Source organism: Delphinapterus leucas, unplaced genomic scaffold (assembly GCF_059928025.1).
Source record: "Delphinapterus leucas isolate spDelLeu-1000000601 "Yukka" unplaced genomic scaffold, BTC_Dleu_Yukka2 spDelLeu_asBTCV2_sq82, whole genome shotgun sequence".
NCBI classification, from domain to species: domain Eukaryota; kingdom Metazoa; phylum Chordata; class Mammalia; order Artiodactyla; family Monodontidae; genus Delphinapterus; species Delphinapterus leucas.
The window spans coordinates 319,046-336,705 of record NW_028322291.1 but is presented as its reverse complement, the minus strand read 5'-3'; positions in this window follow the sequence as shown (position 1 = coordinate 336,705).

The following is a 17,660-nucleotide window of genomic DNA, read 5'->3' as shown; positions in this document are numbered from 1 at the left end:
TACGTGTTAGGGTACGGGTTAGTGTTAGCGTACGGGTTAGGATTAAGGGACGGGTGAGGGTAAGGCTGCGGGTAAGGGTTAGGGTTAGGGTTAGGGTTAGGGTTAGGGGACGGGGACGGGGACGGTTTAGGGTACAGGTTAGGGTACGACAATGGTTTAGGGTGAGCGTACGTGTTAGGGTACGGGTTAGTGTTAGCGTACGGGTTAGGATTAGGGGACGGGTGAGGGTAAGGCTTCGGGTAAGGGTTAGGATTCGGGTTAGGTTTAGGGTTAGGGGACGGGGACGGGGACGGTTTAGGGTACAGGTTAGGGTACGACAACGGTTTAGGGTGAGCGTACGTGTTAGGTTACGGGTTAGTGTTAGCGTACGGGTTAGGATTAGGGGACGGGAGAGGGTAAGGCTTCGTGTAAGGGTTAGGGTTAGGGTTAGGGTTAGGGTTAGGGGACGGGGACGGGGACGGTTTAGGATACAGGTTAGGGTACGACAATGGTTTAGGGTGAGCGTACGTGTTAGGGTATGGGTTAGTGTTAGCGTACGGGTTAGGATTAGGGGACGGGTGAGGGTAAGGCTTCGGGTAAGGGTTAGGGTTAGGGTTAGGGTTAGGTTTAGGGTTAGGGGACGGGGACGGTTTAGGGTACAGGTTAGGGTACGACAACGGTTTAGGGTGAGCGTACGTGTTAGGGTACGGGTTAGTGTTAGCGTACGGGTTAGGATTAGGGGACGGGTGAGGGTAAGGCTTCGGGTAAGGGTTTGGGTTAGGGTTAGGGTTAGGGTTAGGGGACGGGGACGGTTTAGGGTACAGGTTATGGTACGACAACGGTTTAGGGTGAGCGTACGTGTTAGGGTACGAGTTAGTGTTAGCGTACGGGTTAGGATTAGGGGACGTGTGAGGGTAAGGTTTCGGGTAAGGGTTAGGGTTAGGGTTAGGGTTAGGGTTAGGGTTAGGGGACGGGGACGGTTTATGGTACAGGTTAGGGTACGACAACGGTTTAGGGTGAGCGTACGTGTTAGGGTACGGGTTAGTGTTAGCGTACGGGTTAGGATTAGGGGACGGGTGAGGGTAAGGCTTCGGGTTACGGTTAGGGTTAGGGTTAGGGTTAGGGGACGGGGACGGGGACGGGGACGGTTTAGGGTACGACAACGGTTTAGGGTGAGCGTACGTTTTAGGGTACGGGTTAGTGTTAGCGTACGGGTTAGGATTAGGGGACGGGTGAGAGTAAGGCTTCGGGTAAGGGTTAGGGTTAGGTTTAGGGTTAGGGTTAGGGTTAGGGTTAGGGTTAGGGTACGGGGACGGTTTAGGGTACAGGTTATGGTACGAAAAAGGTTTAGGGTGAGCGTACGTGTTAGGGTACGGGTTAGTGTTAGCGTACGGGTTAGGATTAGGGGACGTGTGAGGGTAAGGCTTCGGGTAAGGGTTAGGGTTAGGGTTAGGGTTAGGGTTATGGGACGGGGACGGGGACGGTTTAGGGTACAGGTTAGGGTACGACAAGGGTTTAGTGTGAGTGTACGTGTTAGGGTACGGGTTAGTGTTGGCGTACAGGTTAGGATTAGGGGACGGGTGAGGGTAAGGCTTCGGGTAAGGGTTAGGGTTCGGGTTAGGGTTAGGGTTAGGGTTAGGGGACGGGGACGGTTTAGGGTACAGGTTAGGGTACGACAACGGTTTAGGGTGAGCATACGTGTTAGGGTACGGGTTAGTGTTAGCGTACGGGTTAGGATTAGGGGACGGATGAGGGTAAGGATTCGGGTAAGGGTTAGGGTTAGGGTTAAGGTTAGGGTTAGGGTTAGGGGACGGGGACGGTTTAGGGTACAGGTTAGTGTACGACAACGGTTTAGGGTGAGCGTACGTGTTAGGGTACGGGTTAGTGTTAGCGTACGAGTTAGGATTAGGGTACGGGTGAGGGTAAGGCTTCGAGTAAGGGTTAGGGTTAGGGTTAGGGTTAGGGTTGGGGTTAGGGTTAGGGGACGGGGAAGGTTTAGGGTACAGGTTAGGGTACGACAACAGTTTAGGGTGAGGGTACGTGTTAGGGTACGGGTTAGTGTTAGCGTACGGGTTAGGATTAGGGGACGGGTGAGGGTAAGGCTTCGGGTAAGGGTTAGGGTTAGGGTTAGGGTTAGGGTTAGGGGACGGGGACGGGGACTGTTTAGGGTACAGGTTAGGGTACGACAACGGTTTAGGGTGAGCGTACGTGTTAGGGTACGGGTTAGTGTTAGCGTACGGGTTAGGATTAGGGGACGGGTGAGGGTAAGGCTTCGGGTAAGGGTTAGGGTCAGGGTTAGGGTTAGAGTTAGGGGACGGGGACGGTTTAGGGTACAGGTTAGGGTATGACAACGGTTTAGGGTGAGCGTACGTGTTAGGGTACGGGTTAGTGTTAGCGTACGGGTTAGGATTAGGGGACGGGTGAGGGTAAGGCTTCGGGTTAGGGTTAGGGTTAGGGTTAGGGTTAGGGGACGTGGACGGGGATGGGGACGGTTTAGGGTACGACAACGGTTTAGGGTGAGCGTACGTGTTAGGGTACGGGTTAGTGTTAGCGTACGGGTTAGGATTAGGGGACGGGTGAGAGTAAGGATTCGGGTAAGGGTTAGGGTTAGGGTTAGGGTTAGGGTTAGGGGACGGGGACGGTTTAGGGTACAGGTTAGCGTACGACGACGGTTTAGGGTGAGCGTACGTGTTAGGGTACGGGTTAGTATTAGCGTACGGGTTAGGATTAGGGGACGGGTGAGGGTAAGGCTTCGGGAAAGGGTTAGGGTTAGGGTTAGGGTTAGGGTTAGGGTTAGGGTTAGGGGACGGGGACGGTTTAGGGTACAGGTTATGGTACGGCAACGGTTTAGGGTGAGCGTACGTGTTAGGGTACGGGTTAGTGTTAGCGTACGGGTAGGATTAGGGGACGTGTGAGGGTAAGGCTTCGGGTAAGGGTTAGGGTTAGGGTTAGGGTTAGGGGACGGGGACGGGGACGGTTTAGGGTAGAGGTTAGGGTACGACAACGGTTTAGGGTGAGCGTACGTGTTAGGGTACGGGTTAGTGTTATCGTACGGGTTAGGATTAGGGGACGGGTGAGGCTAAGGCTTCGGGTAAGGGTTAGGGTTAGGGTTAGGGTTAGGGTTAGGGTTAGGGGACGGGGACGGTTTAGGGTACAGGTTAGGGTACGACAACGGTTTAGCATGAGCGTACGTGTTAGGGTACGGGTTAGTGTTAGCGTACGGGTTAGGATTAGGGGACGGGTGAGGGTAAGGCTTCGGGTAAGGGTTAGGGTTAGGGTTAGGGTTAGGGTTAGTGTTAGGGGACCGGGACGGTTTAGGGTACAGGTTAGGGTACGACAGCGGTTTAGGGTGAGCGTACGTGTTAGGGTACGGGTTAGTGTTAGCGTACGGGTTAGGATTAGGTGACGGGTGAGGGTAAGGCTTCGGGTAAGGGTTAGGGTTAGGGTTAGGGTTAGGGTTAGGGTTAGGGGACGGGGACGGTTTAGGGTACAGGTTAGGGTACGACAACGGTTTAGGGTGAGCTTACGTGTTAGGGTACGGGATAGTGTTAGCGTACGGGTTAGGGTTAGGGGACGGGTGAGGGTAAGGCTTCGGGTAAGGGTTAGTGTTAGGGTTAGGGTTAGGGGACGGGGACGGTTTAGGGTACACGTTAGGGTACGACAATGGTTTAGGGTGAGCGTACGTGTTAGGGTACGGGTTAGTGTTAGCGTACGGGTTAGGATTAGGGGACGGGTGAGGGTAAGGCTTCGGGAAAGGGTTAGGTTAGGGTTAGGGTTAGGGTTAGGGTTAGGGGACGGGGACCGTTTAGGGTGCAGGTTAGGGTACGACAACGGTTTAGGGTGAGCGTACGTGTTAGGGTACGGGTTAGTGTTAGCGTACGGGTTAGGATTAGGGGACGGGTGAGGGTAAGGCTTCGGGTAAGGGTTAGGGTTAGGGTTAGGGTTAGGGGACGGGGACGGGGACGGGGACGGTTTAGGGTGCAGGTTAGGGTACGACAATGGTTTAGGGTGAGCGTACGTGTTAGGGTACGGGTTAGTGTTAGCGTACGGGTTAGGATTAGTGGACGGGTGAGGGTAAGGCTTTGGGTAAGGGTTAAGGTTAGGGTTAGGGTTAGGGTTAGGGTTAGGGGACGGGGACTGTTTACGGTACAGGTTAGGGTACGACAACGGTTTAGGGTGAGCGTACGTGTTAGGGTACGGGTTAGTTTTAGCGTACGGGTTAGGTTTAGGGGACGGGTGAGGGTAAGGCTTCGGGTAAGGGTTAGGGTTAGGGTTAGGGTTAGGGTTAGGGTTAGGGTTAGGGGACGGGGACGGTTTAGGATACATGTTATGGTACGACAACTGTTTAGGGTGAGCGTATGTGTTAGGGTACGGGTTAGTGTTAGCGTACGGGTTACGATTAGGGGACGGGTGAGGGTAAGGCTTCGGGAAAGGGTTAGGGTTAGGGTTAGGGTTAGGGTTAGGGGACGGGGACGGTTTAGGGTACAGATTAGGGTACGACAACCGTTTAGGGTGAGCGTACGTGTTAGGGTACGGGTTAGTGTTAGCGTACGGGTTAGGATTAGGGGACGGGTGAGTGTAAGGCTTCGGGTAAGGGTTAGGGTTAGGGTTAGGGTTAGGGTTAGGGTTAGGGGACGGGGACGGGGACGGTTTAGGGTACAGGTTAGGGTACGACAACGGTTTAGGGTGAGCGTACGTGTTAGGGTATGGTTTAGTGTTAGCGTACGGGTTAGGATTAGGGGACGGGTGAGGGTAAGGCTTCGGGTAAGGGTTAGGGTTAGGGTTAGGGTTAGGGGACGGGGACGGTTTAGGGTACAGGTTAGGGTACGACAACGGTTTAGGGTGAGCGTACATGTTAGGGTACGTGTTAGTGTTAGCGTACGGGTTAGGATTAGGGGACGGGTGAGGGTAAGGCTTCGGGTAAGGGTTAGGGTTAGGGTTAGGGGACGGGGACGGGGACGGGGATGGTTTAGCGTACAGGTTAGGGTACGACAACGGTTTAGGGTGAGCGTACGTGTTAGGGTACGGGTTAGTGTTAGCGTATGGGTCAGGATTAGGGGACAGGTGAGGGTAAGGCTTTGGGTAAGGGTTAAGGTTAGGGTTAGGTTTAGGGTTAGGGTTAGGGGATGGGGTGGTTTAGGGTACAGGTTAGGGTACAACAACGGTTTAGGTTCAGCTTACGTGTTAGGTTATGGGTTAGTGTTAGCGTACGGGTTAGGATTAGGGGACGGGTGAGTGTAAGGCTTCATGTAAGGGTTAGGGCTAGGGTTAAGGTTAGGGTTAGGGTAAGGGGACAGGGAAGGTTTAGGGTACAGGTTAGGGTACGACAATGGTTTAGGGTGAGCGTACGTGTTAGGGTACGGGTTAGTGTTAGCGTACGGGTTAGGATTATGGGACGGGTGAGGGTAAGGCCTCGGGTAAGGGTTAGGTTTAGGGTTAGGGTTAGGGTTAGGGTTAGGGGACGGGGACGGTTTAGGGTACAGGTTAGGGTACGACAACGGTTTAGGGTGAGCGTACGTGTTAGGGCATGGGTTAGTGTTAGCATACGGGTTAGAATTAGGGGACGGGTGAGGGTAAGGCTTCGGGTAAGGGTTAGGGTTAAGGTTAGGGTTAGGGTTAGGGTTATGGTTAGGGGACGGGGACAGTTTAGGGTACAGGTTAGTGTACGACAACGGTTTAGGGTGAGCGTACGTGTTATGGTACGGGTTAGTGTTAGCGTACGGGTTAGGATTAGGGGACGGGTGAGGGTAAGGCTTCGGGTAAGGGTTAGGGTTAGGGTTAGGGTTAGGGTTAGGGGGCGGGGACGGTTTAGGGTACAGGTTAGGGTACGACAACGGTTTAGGGTGAGCATACGTGTTAGGGTACGGGTTAGTGTTAGCGTATGGGTTAGGATTCGGGGACGGGTGAGGGTAAGGCTTCGGGTAAGGGTTAGGGATAGGGTTAGGGTTAGGGGACGGGGCCGGTTTAGGGTACAGGTTAGGGTACGACAACGGTTTAGGGTGAGGGTACGTGTTAGGGTACGGGTTAGAGTTAGCGTACGGGTTAGGATTAGGGGACGGGTGAGGGTAAGGCTTCGGGTAAGGGTTAGGTTTAGGGTTAGGGTTAGCTTTAGGGGACAGGGACGGTTTAGGGTACAGGTTAGGGTACGACAACGGTTTAGGGTGAGCGTATGTGTTAGGGTACGTGTTAGTGTTAGCGTACGGGTTAGGATTAGGGGATGGGTGAGTGTAAGGCTTCGGGTAAGTGTTAGGGTTAGGGTTAGGGTTAGGGTTAGGGTTAGGGGACCGGGACAGTTTAGGGTACAGGTTAGGGTACGACAACGGTTTAGGGTGAGCATACGTGTTAGGGTACGGGTTAGTGTTAGCGTACGGCTTAGGATTAGGGGACGGGTGAGGGTAAGGCTTCGGGTAAGGGTTAGGGTTAGGGTTAGGTTTAGGGTTAGGGGACGGGGACGGGGACGGTTTAGGGTACAGGTTAGGGTACGACAACGGTTTAGGATGAGCGTACGTGTTAGGGTACGGGTTAGTGTTAGCGTACGGGTTAGGATTAGGGGACGGGTGAGGGTAAGGCTTCGGGTAAGTGTTAGGGTTAGGGTTAGGGTTAGGGTTAGGGGACGGGGACGGTTTAGGGTACAGGTTAGGGTACGTCAACGCTTTAGGGTGAGCGTACGTGTTAGGGTACGGGTTAGTGTTAGCGTAAGGGTTAGGACTAGGGGACGGGTGAGGGTAAGGCTTCGGGTAAGGGTTAGGGTTAGGGTTAGGGTTAGGGGACCGGGACGGTTTAGGGTACAGGTTAGGGTACGACAACGGTTTAGGGTGAGCGTACGTGTTAGGGTATGGGTTAGTGTTAGCGTACGGGTTAGGATTAGGGGACGGGTGAGTGTAAGGCTTCGGGTAAGGGTTAGGGTTAGGGTTAGGGTTAGGGTTAGGGTTAGGGGACGGGGACAGTTTAGGGTACAGGTTAGGGTACGACAACGGTTTAGGGTGAGCGTACGTGTTAGGGTACGGGTTAGTGTTAGCGTACGGGTTAGGATTAGGGGACGGGTGAGGGTAAGGCTTCGGGTAAGGGTTAGGGTTAGGGTTAGGGTTAGGGTTAGGGGACGGGGACGGGAACGGTTTAGGGTACAGGTTAGTGTACGACAACGGCTTAGGGTGAGCGTACGTGTTAGGGTACGGGTTAGTGTTAGCGTACGGGTTAGGATTAGGGGACGGGTGAGGGTAAGGCTTCGGGTAAGGGTTAGGGTTAGGGTTAGGTTTAGGGTTAGGGGACGGGGACGGGGACGGTTTAGGGTACAGGTTAGGGTACGACATCGGTTTAGGGTGAGCGTACGTGTTAGGGTACGGGTTAGTGTTAGCGTACGGGTTAGGATTAGGGGACGGGTGAGGGTAAGGTTTCGGGTAAGGGTTAGGGTAAGGGTTAGGGTTAGGGTTAGGGGACGGGGACGGTTTAGGGTACAGGTTAGGGTATGACAACGGTTTAGGGTGAGCGTACGTGTTAGGGTACGGGTAAGTGTTAGCGTACGGGTTAGGATTAGGGGACGGGTGAGTGTAAGGCTTCGGGTTAGGGTTAGGGTTAGGGTTAGGGCTGGGGACGGGGACGGGGACGGTTTAGGTTACGACAACGGTTTAGGGTGAGCGTACGTGTTAGGGTACGGGTTAGTGTTAGCGTACGGGTTAGGATTAGGGGACGGGTGAGGGTAAGGCTTCGGGTAAGGGTTAGGGTTAGGGTTAGGGTTAGAGTTAGGGTTAGGGTTAGGGGACGGGGACGATTTAGGTTACAGGTTATGGTACGACAACGGTTTAGGATGAGCGTTCGTGTTAGGGTACGGGTTAGTGTTAGCGTACAGTTTAGGATTAGGGGACGGGTGAGGCTAAGGCTTTGGGTAAGGGTTAGGGTTAGGGTTAGGGTTAGGGTTAGGGTTAGGGGACGGGGACGGTTTAGGGTACAGGTTAGGGTACGACAACGGTTTAGGGTGAGCGTACGTGTTAGGGTATGGGTTAGTGTTAGCGTACGGGATAGGATTAGGGGACGGGTGAGGGTAAGGCCTCGGGTAAGGGTTAGGGTTAGGGTTAGGGTTAGGGTTAGTGTTAGGGGACGGGGACGGTTTAGGGTACAGGTTAGGGTACGACAACGGTTTAGGGTGAGCGTACGTGTTAGGGTATGGGTTAGTGTTAGCGTACGGGTTAGGATTAGGGGACGGGTGAGGGTAAGGCTTCGGGTAAGGGTTAGGGTTAAGGTTAGGGTTAGGGTTAGGGTTATTGTTAGGGGACGGGGACGGTTTAGGGTACAGGTTAGGGTACGACAATGGTTTAGGGTGAGCGTACGTGCTATGGTACGGGTTAGTGTTAGCGTACGGGTTAGGATTAGGGGACGGGTGAGGGTAAGGCTTCGGGTAAGGGTTAGGGTTAGGGCTAGGGTTAGGGTTAGCGGGCGGGGACGGTTTAGGGTACAGGTTAGGGTACGACAACGGTTTAGGGTGAGCGTACGTGTTAGGGTACGGGTTAATGTTAGCGTACGGGTTAGGATTAGGGGACGGGTGAGGGTAAGGCTTCGGGTAAGGGTTATGGTTAGGGATAGGGTTAGCTTTAGGGGACGGGGACGGTTTAGGGTACAGGTTAGGGTACGACAACGGTTTAGGGTGAGCGTACGTGTTAGGGTACGGGTTAGTGTTAGCGTACGGGTTAGGATTAGGAGACGGGTGAGGGTAAGGCTTCGGGTAAGTGTTAGGGTTAGGGTTAGGGTTAGGGTTAGGGTTAGGGGAAGGGGACGGTTTAGGGTACAGGTTAGCGTACGACAACGGTTTAGGGTGAGCGTACGTGTTAGGGTACGGGTTAGAGTTAGCGAACGGTTTAGGATTAGTGGACGGGTGAGGGTAAGGCTTCGGGCAAGGGTTAGGGTTAGGGTTAGGGTTAGGGGACGGGGACGGTTTAGGGTACAGGTAAGGGTACGACAACGGTTTAGGGTGAGCTTACGTGTTCGGGTTTGGGTTAGTGTTAGCGTACGGGTTAGGATTAGGGGACGGGTGAGGGTAAGGCTTCGGGTAAGTGTTAGGGTTAGGGTTAGGGTTAGGGTTAGGGTTAGGGAATGGGGACGGTTTAGGGTACAGGTTAGGGTACGACAACGGTTTAGGGTGAGCGTACGTGTTAGGGTACGGGTTAGTGTTAGCGTACGGGTTAGGATTAGGGGACGGGTGAGGGTAAGGCTTCAGGTAAGGGATAGGTTTAGGGTTAGGGTTAGGTTTAGGGTTAGGGGACGGGGACGGTTTAGGGTACAGGTTAGGGTACGACAACTGTTTAGGGTGAGCGTACGTGTTAGGGTACGGGTTAGTGTAAGCGTACGGGTTAGGATTAGGGGACGGGTGAGGGTAAGGCTTCGGGTAAGGGTTAGGGTTAGGGTTAGGGTAAGTGGACGGGGACGGCGACGGGGATGGTTTAAGGTACAGGTTAGGGTACGACAACGGTTTAGGGTGAGCGTACGTGTTAGGGTACGGGTTAGTGTTAGCGTATGGGTCAGGATTAGGGGACGGGTGAGGGTAAGGCTTTGGGTAAGTGTTAAGGTTAGGGTTAGGGTTAGGGTTAGGGTTAGGGGACGGGGACGGTTTAGGGTACAGGTTAGGGTACGACAACAGTTTAGGGTGAGCTTACGTGTTAGGGTTTGTGTTAGTGTTAGCGTACGGGTTAGGATTAGGGGACGGGTGAGGGTAAGGCTTCGGGTAAGTGTTAGGGTTAGGGTTAGGGTTAGGGTTAGGGTTAGGGGACGGGGACGGTTTAGGGTACAGGTTAGGGTACGACAACGGTTTAGGGTGAGCGTACGTGTTAGGGTACGGGTTAGTGTTAGCGTACGGGTTAGGATTAGGGTACGGGTGAGGGTAAGGCTTCGGGTAAGGGTTAGGGTTAGGGTTAGGGTTAGGGTTAGGGTTAGGGGACGGGGACGGTTTAGGGTACAGGTTAGTGTACGACAACGGTTTAGGGTGAGCGTACGTGTTAGGGTACGGGTTACTGTTAGCGTACGGGTTAGGATTAGGGGACGGGTGAGGTTAAGGCTTCGGGTAAGGGTTAGGGTTAGGGTTAGGGTTAGGGTTAGGGTTAGGGGACGGGGACGGGGACGGTTTAGGGTACAGGTTATGGTACGACAACGGTTTAGGGTGAGCGTACGTGTTAGGGTACGGGTTAGTGTTAGCGTATGGGTTAGGATTAGGGGACGGGTGAGGGTAAGGTTTCGGGTAAGGGTTAGGGTTAGGGTTAGGGTTAGGGTTTGGGGACGGGGACGGGGACGGTTTAGGGTACAGGTTAGGGTACGACAACGGTTTAGGGTGAGCGTACGTGTTAGGGTACGGGTTAGTGTTGGCGTACGGGTTAGGATTAGGGGACGGGTGAGGGTAAGGCTTCGGGTAAGGGTTAGGGTTAGGGTTAGGGTTAGGGGACGGGGACGGGGACGGGGACGGTTTAGGGTACAGGTTAGGGTACGATAACGGTTTAGGGTGAGCGTACGTGTTAGGGTACTGGTTAGTGTTAGAGTACGGGTTAGGATTAGGGGACGGGTGAGGGTAAGGCTTCGGGTAAGGGTTAGGGTTAGGGTTAGGGTTAGGGTTAGGGGACGGGGACGGCTTAGGGTACAGGTTAGTGTACGACAACGGTTTAGGGTGAGCGTACGTGTTAGGGTACGGGTTAGTGTTAGCGTACGGGTTAGGATTAGGGGACGGGTGAGGGTAAGGCTTCGGGTAAGGTTTAGGGTTAGGGTTATGGTTAGGGGACCGGGACGGTTTAGGGTACCGGTTACGGTACGACAACGGTTTAGGGTGAGCGTACGTGTTAGGGTACGGGTTAGTGTTAGCGTACGGGTTAGGATTAGGCGACGGGTGAGGGTAAGGCTTCGGGTAAGGGTTAGGGTTAGGGTTAGGGTTAGGGGACGGGGACAGTTTAGGGTACAGGTTAGGGTACGACAACGGTTTAGGGTGAGCGTACATGTTAGGGTACGGGTTAGTGTTAGCGTACGGGTTAGGATTAGGGGACGGGTGAGGGTAAGGCTTCGGGTAAGGGTTAGGGTTAGGGTTAGGGTTAGGGTTAGGGGACGGGGACGGTTTAGGGTACAGGTTAGGGTATGACAACGGTTTAGGGTGAGCGTACGTGGTAGGGTACGGATTAGTGTTAGTGTACGGTTTAGGATTAGTGGACGGGTGAGGGTAAGGCTTTGGGTTAGGGTTAGGTTTAGGGTTAGGGTTAGGGTTAGGGGACGGGGACGGGGACGGTTTAGGGTACAGGTTAGGGTACGACAACGGTTTAGGGTGAGTGTACGTGTTAGGGTACGGGTTAGTGTTAGCGTACGGGTTAGGATTAGGGGACGTGTGAGTGTAAGGCTTCGGGTAAGGGTTAGGGTTAGTGTTAGGGTTAGGGTTACGGGACGGGGAAGGTTTAGGGTACAGGTTAGGGTACGACAACAGTTTAGGGTGAGCATAGGTGTTAGGGTACAGATTAGTGTTAGCGTACGGGTTAGGATTAGGGGACGGGTGAGGGTAAGGCTTCGGGTAAGGGTTAGGGTTAGGGTAAGGGTTAGGGGACGGGGACGGTTTAGGGTACAGTTTATGGTACGACAACGGTTTAGGGTGAGCGTACGTGTTAGGGTACGGTTTAGTGTTAGCGTACGGGTTAGGATTAGGGGACGGGTGAGGTTAAGGCTTCGGGTAAGGGTTAGGGTTAGGGTTAGGGTTAGGGTTATGGGACGGGAACGGTTTAGGGTACAGGTTAGGTTTCGACAATGGATTAGGGTGAGCGTACGTGTTAGGGTACGGGTTAGTGTTAGCGTACGGGTTAGGATTAGGGGACGGGTGAGAGTAAGGCTTCGGGTAAGGGTTAGGGTTAGGGTTAGGGTTAGGGTTAGGGTTAGGGGACGGTTTAGTGTACAGGTTAGGGTATGACAACGGGTTAGGTTGAGCGTACGTGTTAGGGTATGGGTTAGTGTTTGCGTACGGGTTAGGATTAAGGGACGGGTGAGGGTAAGGATTCGGGTAAGGGTTAGGGTTAGGGTTAGGGTTAGGGTTAGGGGACGGGGACGGTTTAGGGTACAGTTTAGGGTACGACAAAGGTTTAGGGTGAGCGTACGTGTTAGGGTACGGGTTAGTGTTGGCGTACGGGTTAGGATTAGGGGACGGGTGAGGGTAAGGTTTCGGGTAAGTGTTAGGGTTAGGGTTAGGGTTAGGGTTAGGGGACGGGGACGGGGACGGTTTAGGGTACAGGTTATGGTACGACAACGGTTTAGGATGAGCGTACGTGTTAGGGTACGGGTTAGTGTTAGCGTATGGGTTAGGATTAGGGGACGGGTGAGGGTAAGGCTTCGGGTAAGGGTTAGGGTTAGGGTTAGGGTTAGGGTTAGGGGACGGGGACGGGGACGGTTTAGGGTACAGGTTAGGGTACGATAACGGTTTAGGATGAGCGTACGTGTTAGGGTACGGGTTAGTGTTAGCGTACGGGTTAGGATTAGGGGACGGGTGAGGGTAAGGCTTCGGGTAAGGGTTAGGGTTAGGGTTAGGGTTAGGGGACGGGGACGGTTTAGGGTACAGCTTAGGGTACGACAACGGTTTAGGGTGAGCGTACGTGTTAGGGTACGGGTTAGTGTTAGCGTACGGGTTAGGATTAGGGGACGGGTTAGGGTAAGGCTTCGGGTAAGGGTTAGATTTAGGGTTAGGGTTAGGGTTAGCGTTAGGGGACGTGGACGGTTTAGGGTACAGGTTAGGGTACGACAACGGTTTCGGGTGAGCGTACGTGTTAGGGTACGGGTTAGTGTTAGCGTACGGGTTAGGATTAGGGGACGGGTGAGTGTAAGGCTTCGGGTAAGGGTTAGTGTTAGGGTTAGGGTTAGTGTTAGGTGACGGGGACGGGGACGGTTTAGGGTACAGGTTAGGTTACGACAACGGTTTAGGGTGAGCGTACGTGTTAGGGTACGGGTTAGTGTTAGCGTACGGGTTAGGATTAGGGGACGGGTGACGGTAAGGCTTCGGGTAAGGGTTAGGGTTAGGGTTAGGGATAGGGGATGGGGACGCTTTAGGGTACAGCTTAGGGTACGTCAACGGTTTAAGGTGAGTGTACGTGTTAGTGAACGGGTTAGTGTTAGCGTACGGGTTAGGATTAGGGGACGGGTGAGGGTAAGGCTTCGGGTAAGGCTTAGTGTTAGGGTTAGTGTTAGGGTTAGGGTTAGGGGACGGGGACGGTTTAGGGTACAGGTTAGGGTACGACAACGGTTTCGGGTGAGCGTACGTGTTAGGGTACGGGTTAGTGTTAGCGTACGGGTTAGGATTAGGGGACGGATGAGGGTAAGGCTTCGGGTAAGTGTTAGTGTTAGGGTTAGGGTTAGGGTTAGGGGACGGGGACGGGGACGGTTTAGGGTACAGGTTAGGTTACGACAACGGTTTAGGGTGAGCGTACGTGTTAGGGTACGGGTTAGTGTTAGCGTACGGGTTAGGATTAGGGGACGGGTGAGGGTAAGGCTTCGGGTAAGGGTTAGGGTTAGGGTTAGGGTTAGGGTTAGGGTTAAAGGACGGGGACGGTTTAGGGTACAGGTTAGGGTACAACAACGTTTTAGGGTGAGCGTACGTGTTAGGGTACGGGTTAGTGTTAGCGTACGGGTTAGGATTAGGGGACGGGTGAGGGTAAGGCTTCGGGTAAGGGTTAGGGCTAGGGTTAGTGTTAGGGTTAGGGTTAGGGGACGGGGACGGTTTAGGGTACATGTTAGGGTACGACAACGGTTTCGGGTGAGCGTACGTGTTAGGGTACGGGTTAGTGTTAGCGTACGGGTTAGGATTAGGGGACGGGTGAGGGTAAGGCTTCGGGTAAGGGTTATTGTTAGGGTTAGGGTTAGGGTTAGGGGACGGGGACGGGGACGGTTTAGGGTACAGGTTAGGTTACGACAACGGTTTAGGGTGAGCGTACGTGTTAGGGTATGGGTTAGTGTTAGCGTACGGGTTAGGAATAGGGGACGGGTGAGGGTAAGGCTTCGGGTAAGGGTTAGGGTTAGGGTTAGGGTTAGGGGACGGGGACGGTTTAGGGTACAGTTTAGGGTACGACAACGATTTAGGGTGAGCGTACGTGTTAGGGTACGGGTTAGTGTTAGCGTACGGGTTAGGATTATGGGACGGGTGAGGGTAAGGCTTCGGGTAAGGGTTAGGGTTAGGGTTAGTGTTAGGGTTAGGGTTAGGGGACCGGGACGGTTTAGGGTACAGGTTAGGGTACGACAACGGTTTAGGTTGAGCGTACGTGTTAGGGTATGGGTTAGTGTTAGCGTACGGGTTAGGATTAGGGGACGGGTGAGGGTAAGGCTTCGGGTAAGGGTTAGGGTTAGGGTTACGGTTAGGGTTCGGGTTAGGGGACGGGGACGGTTTAGGGTACAGGTTAGAGTACGACAACGGTTTCGGGTGAGCGTACGTGTAAGGGTACGGGTTAGTGTTAGCATACGGGTTAGGATTAGGGGACGGGAGAGGGTAAGGCTTCGGGTAAGGGTTAGGGTTAGGGTTAGGTTTAGGGTTAGGGGACGGGGACGGGGACGGTTTAGGGTACAGGTTAGGGTACGACAACGGTTTAGGGTGAGCGTACGTGTTAGGGTACGGGTTTGTGTTAGCGTACGGGTTAGGATTAGGGGACGGGTGAGGGTAAGGCTTCGGGTAAGGGTTAGGGTTAGGGTTAGGGTTAGGGTTAGGGTTAGGGGACGGGGACGGTTTAGGGTACAGGTTAGGGTACGACAACAGTTTAGGGTGAGCGTACGTGTTAGGGTACGGGTTAGTGTTAGCGTACGGGTTAGGATTAGGGGACGGGTGAGGGTAAGGCTTCGGGTAAGGGTTAGGGTTAGGGTTATGGTTAGGGGACCGGGACGGTTTAGGGTACCGGTTACGGTACGACAAAGGTTTAGGGTGAGCGTACGTGTTAGGGTACTGGTTAGTGTTAGCGTACGGGTTAGGATTAGGGGACGGGTGAGGGTAAGGCTTCGGGTAAGGGTTAGGGTTAGGGTTAGGGTTAGGGTTAGGGGACGGGGACAGTTTAGGGTACAGGTTAGGGTACGATAACGGTTTAGGGTGAGCGTACGTGTTAGGGTACGGGTTAGTGTTAGCGTACGGGTTAGGATTAGGGGACGGGTGAGAGTAAGGCTTCGGGTAAGGGTTAGGGTTAGGGTTAGGGTTAGGGTTAGGGGACAGGGACGGTTTAGGGTACAGGTGAGTGTATGACAACGGTTTAGGGTGAGCGTACGTGTTAGGGTACGGATTAGTGTTAGCGTACGGTTTAGGATTAGGGGACGGGTGAGGGTAAGGCTTTGGGTTAGGGTTAGGGTTAGGGTTAGGGTTAGGGGACGGGGACGGGGACGGTTTAGGGTACAGGTTAGGGTACGACAAAGGTTTAGGGTGAGTGTACGTGTTAGGGTACGGGTTAGTGTTAGCGTACGGGTTAGGATTAGGGGACGTGTGAGTGTAAGGCTTCGGGTAAGAGTTAGGGTTAGTGTTAGGGTTAGGGTTAGTGGACGGGGACGGTTTAGGGTACAGGTTAGGGTACGACAACAGTTTAGGGTGAGCATAGGTGTTAGGGTATGGGTTAGTGTAAGCGTACGGGTTAGGATTAGGGGACGGGTGAGGGTAAGGCTTCGGGTAAGGGTTAGGGTTAGGGTTAGGGTTAGGGGACGGGGACGGTTTAGGGTACAGGATATGGTACGACAACGGTTTAGGGTGAGCGTACGTGTTAGGGTACGGGTTAGTGTTAGCGTACGGGTTAGGATTAGGGGACGGGTGAGGTTAACGCTTCGGGTAAGGGTTAGGGTTAGGGTTAGGGTTAGGGTTAGGGGATGGGGACTGGAACGGTTTAGGGTACAGGTTAGTGTACGACAACGGTTTAGGGTGAGCGTACGTGTTAGGGTACGGGTTAGTGTTAGCGTACGGGTTAGGTTTAGGGGACGGGTGAGGGTAAGGCTTCGGGTAAGGGTTAGGGTTAGGGTTAGGGTTAGGGTTAGGGTTATGGGACGGGAACGGTTTAGGTTACAGGTTAGGTTTCGACAATGGATTAGGGTGAGCGTACGTGTTAGGGTACGGGTTAGTGTTAGCGTACGGGTTAGGATTAGGGGACGGGTGAGGGTAAGGCTTCGGGTAAGGGTTAGGGTTAGGGTTAGGGTTAGGGTTAGGGTTAGGGGACGGTTTAGTGTACAGGTTAGGGTATGACAACGGGTTAGGTTGAGCGTACGTGTTAGGGTACGGGTTAGTGTTTGCGTACGGGTTAGGATTAGGGGACGGGTGAGGGTAAGGATTCGGGTAAGGGTTAGGGTTAGGGTTAGGGTTAGGGTTAGGGGACGGGGACGGTTTAGGGTACAGGTTAGGGTACGACAACAGTTTAGGGTGAGCGTACGTGTTAGGGTACGGGTTAGTGTTAGCGTACGGGTTAGGATTAGGGGACGGGTGAGGGTAAGGCTTCGGGTAAGGGTTAGGGTTAGGGTTAGGGTTAGGGTTAGGGTTAGGGGACGGGGACGGGGACGGTTTAGGGTACAGGTTATGGTACGACAACGGTTTAGGATGAGCGTACGTGTTAGGGTACGGGTTAGTGTTAGCGTACGGGTTAGGATTAGGGGACGGGTGAGGGTAAGGCTTCGGGTAAGGGTTAGGGTTAGGGTTAGGGTTAGGGTTAGGTGACGGGGACGGGGACGGTTTAGGGTATAGGTTAGGGTACGACAACGGTTTAGGGTGAGCGTACGTGTTAGGGTACGGGTTAGTGTTAGCGTACGGGTTAGGATTAGGTGACGGGTGAGTGTAAGGCTTCGGGTAAGGGTTAGGGTTAGGGTTAGGGTTAGGGTTAGGGGACGGGGACGGTTTAGGGTACAGGTTAGGGTACGACAACGGTTTACGGTGAGCGTACGTGTTAGGGTATGGGTTAGTGTTAGCGTACGGGCTAGGATTAGGGGAGGGGTGAGGGTAAGGCTTCGGGTAAGGGTTAGGGTTGGCGTTAGGGTTAGGTTTAGGGTTAGGGGACGGGGACGGTTTAGGGTAGAGGTTAGGGTATGACAACGGTTTAGGGTGAGCGTACGTGTTAGGGTACTGGTTAGAGTTAGCGTACGGGTTAGGATTAGGGGACGGGTGAGGGTAAGGCTTTGGGTAAGGGTTAGGGTTAGGGTTAGGTTTAGGGTTAGGGTTAGGGGACGGGGACGGTTTAGGGTACAGGGTAGGGTACGACAACGGTTTAGGGTGAGCGTACGTGTTAGGGTACGGGTTAGTGTGAGCGTACGGGTTAGGATTAGGGGACGGGTGAGGGTAAAGCTTCGGGTAAGGGTTAGGGTTAGGGTTAGGGTTAGGGTTAGGGTTAGGGGACGGGGACGGTTTAGGATACAGTTTAGGGTACGACAACGGTTTAGGGTGAGCGTACGTGTTAGGGTACGGGTTAGTGTTGGCGTACGGGTTAGGATTAGGGGACGGGTGAGCGTAAGGCTTCGGGAAAGGGTTAGGGTTAGGGTTAGGGTTAGGGTTAGGGGTAAGTTTAGGGAATGGGGACGGTTTAGGGTACAGGTTAGGGTACGACAACGGTTTAGGGTGAGCGTACGTGTTAGGGTATGGTTTAGTGTTAGCGTACGGGTTAGGATTAGGGGACGGGTGAGGGTAAGGCTTCGGGTAAGGGTTAGGGTTAGGGTTAGGGTTAGGGGACGGGGACGGTTTAGGGTACAGGTTAGGG